We start from the raw sequence: 14,288 nt of genomic DNA on the forward strand, positions 1-14,288 counted from the left end.
GGCGCTTAAAAATGAAATGTATTATTATTATTATTCGTTCAGGTTGTTGGTGATGTGTATGTCCATTCCATGGGCCAGATTCCACGGCTTACATATCCAGTGGTTATCTTGGCCCCTAATATCAAAAACAAATCTCAGATTGGTTGTAAATAATACCAATAAACAAATAAATAAATAAAATATAGCCACCTTTTTTTATTTATTATTTGCCAGCGGCTGGGAAGAGTCTTGTGAATTAAATATTCTACTTCCACTGAAGTCTCCTGGGCAGAGTCGGAACATAAATAACCACAAGAAGGCAAGTCAGAGAAGGTCCCCAACTAACCGGCAATAAAGCTTGTCGCTCCCAAAGGGTGACAATGCAGTTCTACATGCCTGTGAGTATTCTTTGAAGGGTATCATCGCTGTAATATTAACACTCATTTCCCTTCGTCCGTCAATAGCGTTTCTCGTTATATGTTAGCATTAAGCTAGTTAGGTTTACTTGGCCTTACTTTTCAAAATTATAGATGTTTGTTGAAGATTCTGATGTTTATACATTCCATTCTTTTGTTGGTATTTGATTGCTATTTAAAAAAATAACAAAAAAACTTTGTTGTTGATCTTAATAGTGTCTTATGAATTGTGGAAGCTCTGTATGGAGGTTGAAGGTCATCGGTATCACATCTGAAGCACTCGTCACTCTCCGGGCCAAGGCAGCAAGGCAGTCCTTCACAGTGATGAGGTTCTCACAGGGGAACTGATTCAGCATCACATGAGGTCACTCCATGCTGAACTTTCTGTCAGGAAATAATGTTATTGGTAAGGCTCTTTGTGGAAGCCCTTCAATAGAAAATGTATCACTCTAACAGTCAGAGTATGTCCAATGTTTCCCTTTAATAACCCACGACATATTATTGACACCCAAAGAAAAACCACAATGATCACTGAAAAACTTGAATCTGACATCAGTAAAAAGCAATAAAAGGACCCTCGCAGCTCTGGGCCATGTTGAGGCACTTAAAGGCCAAGTGTGAAGTCATTTCATGAAATGCCAAATAGGGTCACAATGAAAGTACTTAAACATTGTCCACCAAATAAAGCATGAAAAAATAATCTATATGTTGTATATTTGACAAAATAATCGATATTCCGAAGTTCCAGCCTGAAAGGGGAGGAACCTGGAAGTGATACGTCACATGGAGAACAGCGATGGCAGAGCTCCATACAGCCACATGCAAAGCATTTCAAACAATGATTCAAACCGCGATACAAGCGATCGATCGGACGCAAGTGAGGATATCCAAGTTTTTGAAGAGTTGGAGGAAGAAGAGGAGGTTGGAATTTTCCATGTTGAACCTTACATATATGAGCCGACCTGACATGGAATGGAGACAAGACCCATCGAGATCACAAGATTGGTAATATATAGGCTGGTATTATTTTTATGATTTGAAGATGCAGGCACATAATTTTATGTTTTTGTCTATCTGATGACATTGTTAAAAAAAAAAATCTGACTTCATGTTCAAGCAGTTAGCCTACTTGGTACTTGAGTATTCTTTTTAGCAAATAATTTTTTGACGTGTACTTGAGAGATTTTTATAATTACTTTTGTAGAGTATTCCATCCATATACTTGTATATTTTGAATCAAATGTTTTCATAAACAACATAATTATTGATTGATGGGTATCGTATCAGAATCGTCTTTGTTGCCCAAGTATGTAGAAGACACAAGGAATTTGTCTCCGGTATAACACGCTGCATTAGTATCATCATAAACAAGGACATGACAAATAAGTATGGACAAATAAGTATGGCAGGACATTCCGTAATGTAAGTGAACCGTAGTGCGGTGGTACCACCCAGTGACAACTGTGAGCAATACGCTTGTTTAATAAAATTTATGCTGATGTTGTCATCGCTCAGTATTTTTAAATTTTTTTTTTTTAATTTCAGGTGTACTTGTGGTAAATGCCAGCAAATGCCTACAGCAGTTAAATGTGTTTGCTGCCATGAAATTCAAAAAGTAGTGACTGTACGTCGACAAGGAGAGGAACACTTTCAATCAGGTGCTGGACTGCATCACCGACCATCCTGGACTCAATGCTGTGTGCCGAGACCAGAGGTGTCAAACATCTTGCCCGCGGGGCCGGAACTGGCCCGCAAGGAGGTTTGATCCGGCCCGCAGGATAATTTAAAAGTGAAAAAATGCATAAAAGACACAGAAAGAACGTTTTTAATAAGGTGCAATTCATGGAATATCCGCTATAGGGACACACTGTTTTGATCAGAGGAAAAGACAACATTGTTTTGATCAAAGAAGAAGACAACAGCAGCCTCAGTCTGTCAGAGACAGACCCAACACAGCAGACGCTATCAAGGACATGTGAATACTTTATTCTTTACACATATTGGCTGCCTTTCCAGCAGCTCCTATATTTTGTTGTTCTACTTCTTACTTTCATAACTTTGCTGCTGTGAATTGGGAATTTCTCCATTGCGATACTAATAAATGTTTTCTTATTTTATCTTATCTTATATTATAGCACTCTCCTGAGTTTGTAAGGTGTAGGCAGGGATTACATTTAGATTTTATATGCTTGTGTAAATGGTTTAAAAATTCATTTCTTTATAAATCTCGTTTAATCTTAAAAGTGCATTACTATATTTTTCAATACCAATTACTTGTTATGGTTTTGTGCCTTTGTACAGTCAGTGGGATCAGTTGCAATACATATATGTGAATGATAAAAGTAAATTGCACATTTGTCTAAGGAAATCTTAGGTGCTTCATGGTGCAATCCGGGGCATATCACGATCAAAGAAAAACTCTGCAGCCGGGACATTGAGCTGCTAGCCCAGGGGTGGGCAAACTTTTTGGCTCGGGGGCCGCATTGACTTTAAAAATTTGACAGAAGGGCCAGGTCAGCACGAGCTATGATACATTAAAAAAACCCTTCATTTGTTGACAGTCCATATCAAACATCAACAGAACAAAAGCATGAAAGTACGGCATTAATATACTTTTTTTAAATGACAAAAGTGTTGTTGATGACCTATTTTAGCCTGTGCATCGCTGCAGATGGGTTGTGATCAGACCAGTAGAAGTAGAGCGATACAGAGGTACTAGGTGGTCGAAAAGATTGCCCCGCCCCCCCGTGTTCTGCAACTTCAAGTCAATGCGCCACCTGGCGGTGAAATGCCTGTCATTACAAGTCCAATTGAAATGAATGCAATCATTCACATCGAACCTTAATTGTGGACCAACCTTCGGCGGGCCGGATTAAAAAGACCAAAGGGCCGGATTCGGCCCGCGGGCCGTAGTTTGCCCACCACTGTGCTAGCCATTAGCCTCAGGCCCCATTATCTCTCGAGGGAATTCTCACACGTCATAGCTGTACAGTGTACGTCCCCCCGTCGGCTAATGGCGATGCAGCGTGTGATGCCCTGATGACTGTCGTGAACAGGCTGCAAGCACAGTCTCCCAACGCCCTGCTGATCATCTCTGGGGACTTCAACCATGTCTCTCTGTCGTCCTCCCTTTCAACCTTCACGCAGTATGTAACCTGTGCCACTAGAGACAATAAAATTTTGGACTTGTTTTATGCCAACACCAAGGAGGCATATACACCCCACTCCCTCCCCCCTCTTGGAAGAGCAGACCACAACTTGGTATTTCTCGAGCCTGTGTACAAACCCCTGGTGTACAGGCAGCCAGCTGTGACCCGAATGGTCAGGAAATGGTCCACGGAAGCTTAAGATGCTCTGCGGGACTGCTTCGACACAACCAGGTGGGAGCTCTACAGCGAGGTTTGTGGGGAGGACATTGATGCACTCACTGACACCATCACGGACTACATACATCTGTGAGGAGAACACCGTGCCCACCAGAACTGTGCGGTGTTTTTCCAACAACAAACCATGGATTAATCCCGACATAAAGGCCCTCCTGAAGGAGAAGAAGAGGGCTTTTATGTCGAGAAACAGAGAGGAGCTGAAGGCCGTGCAGATCCAGCTGAGAAGAAAGATCAGAGAGGGGAAGAAGACATACAGGAGGAAATTGGAGGACCAGCTACAGGCCAGCAATGTCACTGGTGTCTGGAGGGGCCTGAAAACCATCTCAGGTCACAACAGCCCAAAGACATTGACTGAGAAGGACAAGGACTGGGCAGATGAACTGAACCGTTTTTTCAACCGGTTCGACCAGACGTCTGTCCCTTCCCCTCAACCACCAGCTGCACCCACTCTCACTGAGGACTTCTTCTCCTCCCCCTCCTCTTTCGACCAGCTCACAACAACCCAGTCTGTCACCTGGTTCCTGCCTGTCCGTCACAACAGAGCAGGTGAGGAACCAACTGAGGAAGATTAATGTGAGGAACGCAGCAGGTCCGGACAAGATCAGTTCCCGGCTCCTCTGGACCTACTCTGACCAGCTGTGTGACATTGTCCAGCACATGTTCAACCTGAGCCTGAAGCTGGGCAGAGCTCCACAGCTGTGGAAAACTTCGTGCCTGGTCCCAGTACCCAAGAACCCCCACCCTAAGGAGCTGAACAGCTACAGACCGGTGGCGCTGACGTCTCACCTGATGAAGACGCTGGAGAGACTCGTCCTCGCCTACCTTCGACCGCTGGTGAGCTTCGCACTGGACCCGTTGCAGTTTGCCTATCAGCCTGGCATCGGCGTGGAGGACGCCATTATCTACCTCCTCCACTCAGTGCTGTTACACCTGGAGAAGGCTGGGAGCACTGTGAGAATCATGTTCTTTTATTTCTCCAGTGCCTTCAACACCATCCAGCCCACTTTACTGGGTGACAAACTGCAGAACACTGGAGTGGACCACCACCTCACAGCATGGATTACAGAACCTCACAAACCGGCCGCAGTACGTGAGGGTACAGAGCTGTGAGTCGGACAGGCTTCTCTGCAGCACTGGAGCGCCGCAGGGGACTGTTCTGGCTCCATTCCTGTTCATCCTCTACACCTCGGACTTCAGACACACCACTCCAAACTGCCACCTTTCTAGTTCTCTGATGACTCTGCGATTGTAGGCCTCATTACAGAGGGAGACGATCGGGAGTACAAGGGACTGACAAAGGACTTTGTGGACTGGTGCCAGCAGAATCACCTCCAGATCAACCCTAGGAAAACTAAGGAGTTGGTTGTGGATTTCTGCAGGAAACAGTCCTCACCTCCAGTGATGAAAATCCAGGGTATGGACATAGAGAGGGTGACCTCCTACAAGTACCTGGGTGTTCTTCTAAACAATAAACTGGACTGGTCTACTAACACAGACGCCCTGATTAGGAAAGGACAGAGCCGACTCTTCCTACTCAGGAAACTGAGGTCTTTTGGGGTTCAGGGGTCACTCCTTAAGACTTTCTATAACTCGGTGGTGGCTTTGGCCATCCATTATGGCATTGTCTGCTGGTCAGGCAGCATCTCGGCCCGGGACAGAAAGAGACTGGAGCGACTGGTCAGGAGGGCCAGTTCTGTCCTGGGCTGCTCTCTAGACCAGGCATGTCCAAAGTCCTTTGGCCCGCGGTCAAATTTCATCCGGCCCTCGGCCTCTTTCATAAAATCTGTGCCGACTGGCCCGCAGGTTGGGCGCAATGGGAAACGTGTTGCATTGAGTGAGGTCTCGTAGACTGGTGAGTGATGTTTCATAGAGTGCTGCTTCCCTCTAGTGGCTAAATGAGTAATAGCATTTAGACACTAGAGGTCACTCACGAGTCAACGAGACATCACTCCGTGCACATATTAACCTCCCAGTTTACTAAAATGGCGACAATCAACAGAAAAAGGAAAGTTGACTGCGAGGGACGACAATTCAAGGATGGATGGAAATTGGACTATTTCTTCACTGAAATACGCAACAACTGTGTCTGCCTCATTTGCCAAGAGACAGTGGCTGTTTTTAAAGATTATAATGTCAAGCGACATTACCAAACAAGACACGCTGACATGTACGACATGATTACAGGCAAGGAACGCATCGAGAAATTGAAGCAGTTTGAAGCTCATTTAATCTCACAGCAGCAGTATTTTGCAAGCGCTCGAGAGTCAAACGAGAACACCACAGCGGCGAGTTACGCGGTAGCAACGCTGATCGCAAAACGTTCCAAACCTGTATAATCAGAAAGATATGTTATTAGTTCTGGGCCCCCTGAGAACTTTGTCTTGGTTTCACGGCCAGTCGTCCTTCCGAATGTCACTTTGAAGTTGGAGATGCTTCTTGGGGCTGACGCATTCCTTCCCGGTAGACAGCATGATGGGTCCTTTGTGTCACTCTGCGTGGTCCCATTCATCTCGGCTGGTGCCACTTCCGCTGTAGGACCCCCAGATACACATGCTCGGGATACATCTGTGGTTTCATGGGGTGTTCACCCTGGAGTCTCGTCCGCTCCTGAAAATAGGAGACGAGAACACTCAATGACTCCTTGTCTGCTTCATGGGGAATCATTTGTTGAAGAGCGCCCGGGTCCATGGATTGCCATGGAGCGGGGAACTCCCGGTCACGTCCCATCTTAAAAGGTGTGAGACCCGTGGTGGACTTAACGGTGGACCTCATGGTGAGAACCGCAAGTGGTAGCGCCTCATCCCAATCTAATTTCTCTGAGGTCATCACTATCGGAGTTTTTGATATAAGCCTCTGATTCGTTGGTTCGAGCTTACCTTGAATTGCAGATGAATAACCCATGCCTCCCAAATTGGAGTCTTTAATTTAGTTGCCGACAGGACTGGACGCCCATCACTTTCATGCCAATACAAACCAGTCTCATCCCTGGCTACCCGGTTAGTTCTTCTCCTCCGGGATACCCTCTCTTGGTCTGAAATAAGGTTGTTATTTTGGAAAACATACATTTTCCCATTTTTGATTCCACTACCATCACTTGACCAACTCAAGTCGTCTTCTGCTGTCTCTTTAGTCATCTAGTCTGCTTTGTCATTTCCTACTTTTACGTGGGAAAAGTCCTTCTAATATGTGCCCTGCATTTAATAACTACTTCTTTTGGTTTTAGCAGAGCCTCTCTAAGTTTTTTTCTTCACGCTATGTTGAATCGATGTTCCTGTGGCAGTTTTTAAAAAAAAAATTATTGTAAAGTTTTGCCTCGTGCTGCCGCATATCTGATGCATGCTGAATGTTTTTGTTCAATTGGGTCCAATTGCATGCTGACGTATGTCAGAATTCATCAAAATTAGTCTTTTACTTCCCTGTTGTTCATGTTCCTGTCATTCACGTTCCCCTCTCTTTTCTGAAAAAGAACTATAGAAACAAAGCCTTCTTTTTCGGAAACATCCAAGTAAATCAGCTAAATCAGGCCGCACAAAAGAAACCGGCATCGCTGTACCTTCTGATGTGTTCAATCTCCCCTAAAAGTTAAAGGCAGAGCGCATTGTAATTTTTTCCATGCGATAGTTTGAAACTGCAAAAAGCCAAACGTCAAAGGAGCCACCTTGCGGCATCCAAACAGCAAATCTTAGATGATGCATCGAGAAGAACATTACCATACCGAACAAGTACAACGCCATCCGTAGGTCGGAAAGCGTAGAGTAGCTGTTTAAGCACTTGAATACAAATTCCAGAAGACAAAATTGAAAACGTGGGGCAAACGAGTGTAGCGTAATCTAACTCCAAGGTGAGAGAATGAGAAAAGTCCCTATACGATCCTGAAAGTGGTATATGGAACAACCTTAGCTAAATCGATTACAGAAAAATGTGTACAAACGAGAATTCTTGTATAGTTGAGTAGACGGCAAAAACAGTACGTGCAGCGCGGCCATGTCAGGCCTAGATACCAGTCAATGAGATGAGATCCTCTGACAGGTCCACTCTGGCTGCCACACCCTTCAGGACCTACAATAATTGAGGAGGAGGGAATATTAAATAATTTGCCTTGTGTTTCATCCAACCAGGCCATGCGATAAATTACATTCTCTAGTTTGTCAAAAGCATTGTGCAGTGGGAAGGACCGATCAGCGGATGGTAAGGTCATATGGAGGAAGTCTAAGGAGACCAAAGCCGATACTGTTGGAAGACAGAGTTCAGTGGTGGGTCATCGGCTTACTTTAGCAACAGTCAGCCTTGTATCAGCAGGCATTGGGAGCAAGTGTGGTCCAGCATGTTCAAGTTCATGACAGTCTTTCAGTGAGGCCAGCAGTGTTGGGGATTCGGTTACCCATGGAGCAGATGGGTATTGTCCATGTGGGGGTGCCGTATCCTGTCATTGTTGTTGGTTTTGTGGAGGAGGAGTCGGGCCTTGTTGATCATAGCCTGATTGATGAACAGGTGGGTGCCGGCGGTGCGGGCATTTCCGTGTCCAATGATTCACATCACCACAAATGAAACAGCCAGCTTGGCTCCCGTGACTTCCTCGTCCACGCCCACCTTCCCGTCTCGGACCTCCCCCCAGCCATGCGTCTCGGCCCTGCCTTGTGGGCAGGTCGTAATGTTGAGGTGGGGCTTGGAGCTTCAGTGGGGGTGTGATCAGCCGTGGTGGAGCCTGTTGAGAGACACTGATTGACATTTGATTAGATCTCCCAAGTTTCTCTTTTTTGCATGCATTACTGGTGGCTCTCTTAGCCTCTTCTATTCGTGGGCTCAAAGAGTTGTTCTGTAGCTTGGATGTTTTCTCAGTCTCTTCCTCGGCTCTCATTCGAGATTGCTGCACATAATATAGGAAATGAGTTTGCCAGTTCACGTCATCTGAAGTGGGGAGAGTGGGAGAGTTAGTCATCATTTTCTGCACATCAGACGGACAACCCCCCAGCACTGCTTGCCTGAACAAAGCTTGATTCAATGGATAACTATTGGGGTCCTTCCCAGTTGCAGTCACCCAAGCATCTATACAATTAACCAAATAAGTCATTGGGTGTACCTCAGATAACAATTCAAACGCCAATTGTTGTAGAGGACCCAATGTTGTTGGATAAAGGGAACTCAGCGCGTCTGATTTTCTATTATTCAACCTAGTAAATTTGCAAGAGGCTATTCCCTCTAAAAGGTCCATAATCTCTTTGGGTAAATACTTACTCTTAAGCCAGTCTATTGCCCATAACTGTATGTCATAGTCAATTTTAGGCAAATCCAGCAACATTTGCCTCATCAATTCAGTCTCCTTAGTTATAAAAGTGGTTGTATCCCAAACACTCATGCTCTCATTATCCTGTTTAATTTGCATACATTTTTCTAATTTTACCAATTGTTTATGAACCACCCTGGGCAGATCAGGGGGAAGCTTGGCACACAATGGATTCGGGTGGGGGCCAGTAAAATGGCTAGTATGTGTTATCCCCCTTTCCTCGCCTATGTTCAAATGGCCACTCGGCGCTTGTAGTGGGGTCGTAAATTTAGCGCTCCTCACCCCATGCGGTGGAGGAGGCATCATCGCTGCCTTGTTTATCATAACTTTGTCGGAGTTACTTTGTTTGTTCATTTTTTTTCTTTTTCCGATGTCGAAGGCAGTGGTCAAGCCGCCCATGAAATGCAATATATATAAAAACCTCTACTTGTCAACTTGACCCTCTCTTTTCCCCTCACATATGAACCACATCACTCGTTCTGCACATTATCATCATAGAAACATCCACCGGCTCCGCTCTTCTCTCACTCCACACATTCAAAGCCATCCATAACCTAGCCCCTCCATACCTATCTGACCTCATCCACATTCCTACACTTGTCCGCTCTTTTCGTTCCTACTCCTCTCTCCTTCTCTCTGTCCCCCCTGCTCGCCTCGTCACCATGGGAAACAGAGCCTTCAGTCGATCTGCTCCCCAGCTCTGGAACACACTCCCCGCTGACCTTCGTAATACAGACTCATTAACACATTTCAAATCCAGCCTCAAAACACATCTGTTTGGACAAGCCTATTCACTCGGACCATAAAGCCATTATTCTTTTTGTTGTTGTATTTTTTCTTATTTTATTTGATGTTGTTTTTAACATTGTATTCGTGATTTTAACTGCTTGTTGTAAGGTGTCCTTGAGTTCCTCGAAAGGCGCCCACAAATAAAATGTATTATTAGTATTATAGCTCGAATTGAATCTCACTTAGCTTTTTCTTTTTATATTTCAAACTATTGTCTTATTCTTACAATTTATTCTTAAAACCTTGTTTTCTTGCTTTACTTACCCCTCTGCGCAGTGCATTCGCCCTTTTCTCTCTCTGCGCAATGCCTTCCTTTCTTTCCTACTTACCACCAGACGGTATTTCAACCATTTTCTTGCCTTCAGGCCTTCCGTCCATCTTACAGTTCACCATGTTTTTATCATACTCACCGTCCAATATACTCCCTTATGGACCGTGTGACGTCACGTAAATCTCCAATTGTAACAATGGAGCTGTCCCTAACTTGCCCTAAAAATACAGCTGTTTACCTAGACCCCGATCTCCAGTCGTCAGTCCTATACTTTAACAGCATCCAGAATAATAAAAGTTACCTGGACCTGTGTCAGCAATTAACCACTAATTTTTTAATTGCCTATTGACTCAGTATGGTCTTTGCTCGTCAGCTACTAGCCAAACCTACATCTCAACGGTTCTACCTAATTTAAACCGCCGACTTGGTGACTCAATAACTGTGCCAATTCAGTTATCTACTACTCAGTGGCAAATTTTGGACGGTATATTGTTTGGAATATACCTCACACCAACTCTTTAATTCCTTTTTCCTGTACAGTACTTCCTTTTTCCATAGTCATTTAAATCCCTTAGAACTCATTATCAATTTGTTATTTGCCACCTACAAGATCCAATCACTATACTTGGTTCAACACATTCAGGTTCAGAGCAGTTTGATTTGATCGGTCCTTATTGGACATAAGCCAAATCTTGACACTTTGCCCGTAATAACAGGAACAGGTGTGTCTTACCTGGTTATAGTGGAGCGCTCCTTGGTTACTGCCTGAGTCTGAAGGTCCTGAAACCGGTGTCGGTCTTTTTCCAGAGAGACCCTGTTCGTGACGCCATTTGTTGAGGAATGGGAGCTGTCAAATTGTTCTTAGCCCTCCTTGGACACAGGTTCGTTTATCTCTCTATAAGGTGGAAAAAGACCCAACACCACGTTGTCTTTTCTTCAGTTTATCACAACGCAACACGAATCGATTCGGGCTCCTGTGAGTCTCGGATTTCATCAGGAAGCGTCAAAGAAACACATTCATGAGATTATATAGAGACAATATGATAATGAGAGGCGGGGAGGTACGCCTCTCATGCAAATCCCCGAAACAAAGAAAGTAACATGTCATCTGACCCGGTGTGGCTGGAAGAAGTTGGGAGCGGTGAGGTGAGACCAGACCACCACTACCCACCATTTGGTGTGATGGCAGGAACACAGATACTTGAGATAACAGTTCCTCTTTTGATGTTAAACATGTCCTGTGGAGGGGGGGCCCTAAAGTGGTGGGGTTCGAGGGCACTAAAGGTGATTCTAAAAACAGTGAGCAGGAAATGCCTTCAACAGCATTCTACATTGTTTCTTTCAAGTGTCTGAACATACACAACTAACAGAGAGGAATAACACCATAATCATTAAACCTAACTACGTAAAAAGTAGAGACAAAGAAGGCCAAGCAAAGTTCGATCTTGATATGATGACAAAGTATAGACCACTGCCGCTGGTCACAGATCTTGAGATTAGGGTTCCTCTTTGAGGGCACTTGACAGCCTTCAGGGACTTTTACGAGGTGGTGGAGGCAAGAAAACCCTCGGGGGGCTGTTAATTAACCAAGGGGAAATAAGATCTTACGTTCTTTGTTTTAAGTACTTCAGCAGATGTTCAGGACAGAGACTAGTATCAATAGTTCTCATAGCAAGGTGAAATTCCTCAACAATGCTCTACTACTACTTCTAGCGGAATAATTCTTTAACATTACTCATCGCTGATATGAATAGCATCGATTAGGGTATGCCTCGAGCCGAAAACTAACGTCGCTATCACTAGCTTCTCCTGTTCAACGTTGCTAGCTTCTCGAGTTAGCTTTCGGCTAACATCGCTACCTTCTACTGTTCATTCCACAAGAGTTGGCAGCTATGCTTTGACAAAATCATTAGCTCGTTTGCCTCGAGCCGAAAACTAACGTTGCTAGCTTCTGTTCAACGTTGCTAGCTTCTCGAGTTAGCTTTCGGCTAACGTCGCTACCTTCTACTGTTCATTCCACAAGAGTTGGCAGCTATGCTACTGTTCATTCCACAAGAGTTGGCAGCTATGCTTTGACAAAATCATCATCATCTATCCAAAAATCACACTTACTTTTTTTGCAAATCCTTGATCATAAGCAGACCGGTTGAGAAAGCAGTCATCTTTGAAGTGGAGATGGCAGAGAACACTCGTCGATGATGGCGTGAAATTCATTCTCAGACTTGTCGAAAAGTTTAAGGGTGCTACTGAGGAATGTTTTGAAAATTCCAAATTACAGCCAGCAAAAGGCGCAAGAACTGACCAGAATTCAAGCTTCGGCCACAATGCGATGCGAGATTCTAGTTTATGTAAGCCATTTAAAACCAAAAAGTAAAACCTTTTGTTCATTATAAACTTATATTGTGGCCCAGCTGTAACTTTATTTATCTATTTGCCACTTTATTTAAACAAACCCTGACTGCGGTTATGTGTAAAATATCGATATGCCAAATCAATTCCTTCGGAGAAACTGCAATGCTCACTAAGGATTGCTTCTAATGGTTGTGCAACAAAATATTAAGTTGAGGTGGCCATCATTTTTTTTTTACCAGGTCTGTTTCATTAAGTTGACATTTTTTTTTCTGTTGAACCCCAATTCAAAAGCAATCTCAGGTGGCTAATTTTCATTACATTTTTATGACTACTTTAGTCAGATTCAAGCAATTGCGGTGACCACTATGGGTTTTTTTTCATGAAGGGGGGCGGTACCAACGATTTTGTCCATGTGTGTATCATGTCGGAATCTGATGGTTCAATCAGTCTTTCGACTATGACTTCTGCTCACTTCAATGTCAACCATAAATGCAACTGACAAGCTATGAGAAAGCTTCTCGAAAGTATCACTTTGACATAATCGTTCGTCATTGACAACTAGGATATTGTATTTTGCTGTGCCATTCATGCTATTGGTGTCACAAATTTGTCAACTTAAAAAAAATGCCTCCAATTGCCAGAATGTAGATCAAGGTGTCTATTTTTGGGGTACACGATGAAATCGGGGGAACTACTCTTCTTACCTGTAGTCTTTGATGTGGTTGTAGCTCCAAATGACATCCGCCTCCTCCTCATTCTCCGTCAGCTCAAAACCAGCACGCGTCAAGTGTTTAATCACTTGCGACATTTCAGAGTACACCCTGGAGACAAACAACGCGTAAAAAACAAGGGGGGGGTGGCAGGGGGGGGGGGGGATCAAAAATCAAACGGTTTTCTCATATGAAAATACAAACTTTAGGATTTGGCCCTTGGGTGGTGCGGGGGGATGAATTTCCACAGGAAGTTGCTCTTTGTTCTCCCATAAAACAGCCTAAATTATGGCACAGACGCAACAGTGAGGAACCCAGAATTCAACAGAATGGGACTTGGAGAAAAGAAGATTTTTCCACAATCCAAAAAAACCTTATGTATGAATACAGTCATGGTCCTCACCTCATAATACAAATCTGCTGGCTCTGTAATTTTTGGACACACCCCTTAAAGGTCAGCCGATATCCACGGTAACAAACGGCACTGTCGAAGCAGCGGGTCCACCTCGCTGTATGCAAAGTCACGGATTATTTCATCTGTAAAATTAAAATCATTCAGTAATTTGTTTCGAGAAAATACAAGTGCATAAATATTCTGGGTGAATTTGACTTTTGGCTTTTGGACGGTGTGATTTTCAGAAATGAATGCATTTTCGGATTACAAAATGGAGAAATTGGGGGTCAAATTGAAGGCTGAAGAAGAGGATGACTTTCAACCACAACGTCAAATACAATGACCATGTTCAGGATCGGCGCAAGCCATTGTGGTCACCGGAGGTTGGTCACAAACCTTCGGTGACCACAAAACCCGCACCACCCGCACCACCCCTAACAAAAATGAACAATATCTGAGTATTTGTCAGTTTTGCTTGATTTGACAAAATGACAGGTCAATATTAATGTTTGAAAAAGTTCACAAAAATAATAAATAATAAATATTATATGTTGTTATTATTATATATTGCGGTAATATGATTTTTTTACGAGCTTGATTTTCATTATTTTTTTGGTGCGCCCCCATCCCCCCAGGTTGTGGGTGACCTATGCGTAGTGCGTGATCAGCGTATGCCGAGCACCGTGCCTGACTGTATTGTTAGCCAC

The 14,288-nt window shown here is 44.0% G+C and overlaps 1 pseudogene; it reads right to left on the minus strand.

Annotated features, from left to right (window-relative positions):
• Positions 1-30: 30 nt before the first annotated feature.
• Positions 31-13,950, minus strand: LOC147192208 (tubulin--tyrosine ligase-like protein 12; annotated as a pseudogene).
• Between the last annotated feature and the right edge of the window lie 338 nt (positions 13,951-14,288).

This window comes from Hippocampus guttulatus, chromosome 17 (genome assembly GCF_054856545.1).
Source record: "Hippocampus guttulatus isolate MCC_2025c chromosome 17, RoL_Hgut_1.0, whole genome shotgun sequence".
NCBI classification, from domain to species: Eukaryota; Metazoa; Chordata; class Actinopteri; order Syngnathiformes; family Syngnathidae; genus Hippocampus; species Hippocampus guttulatus.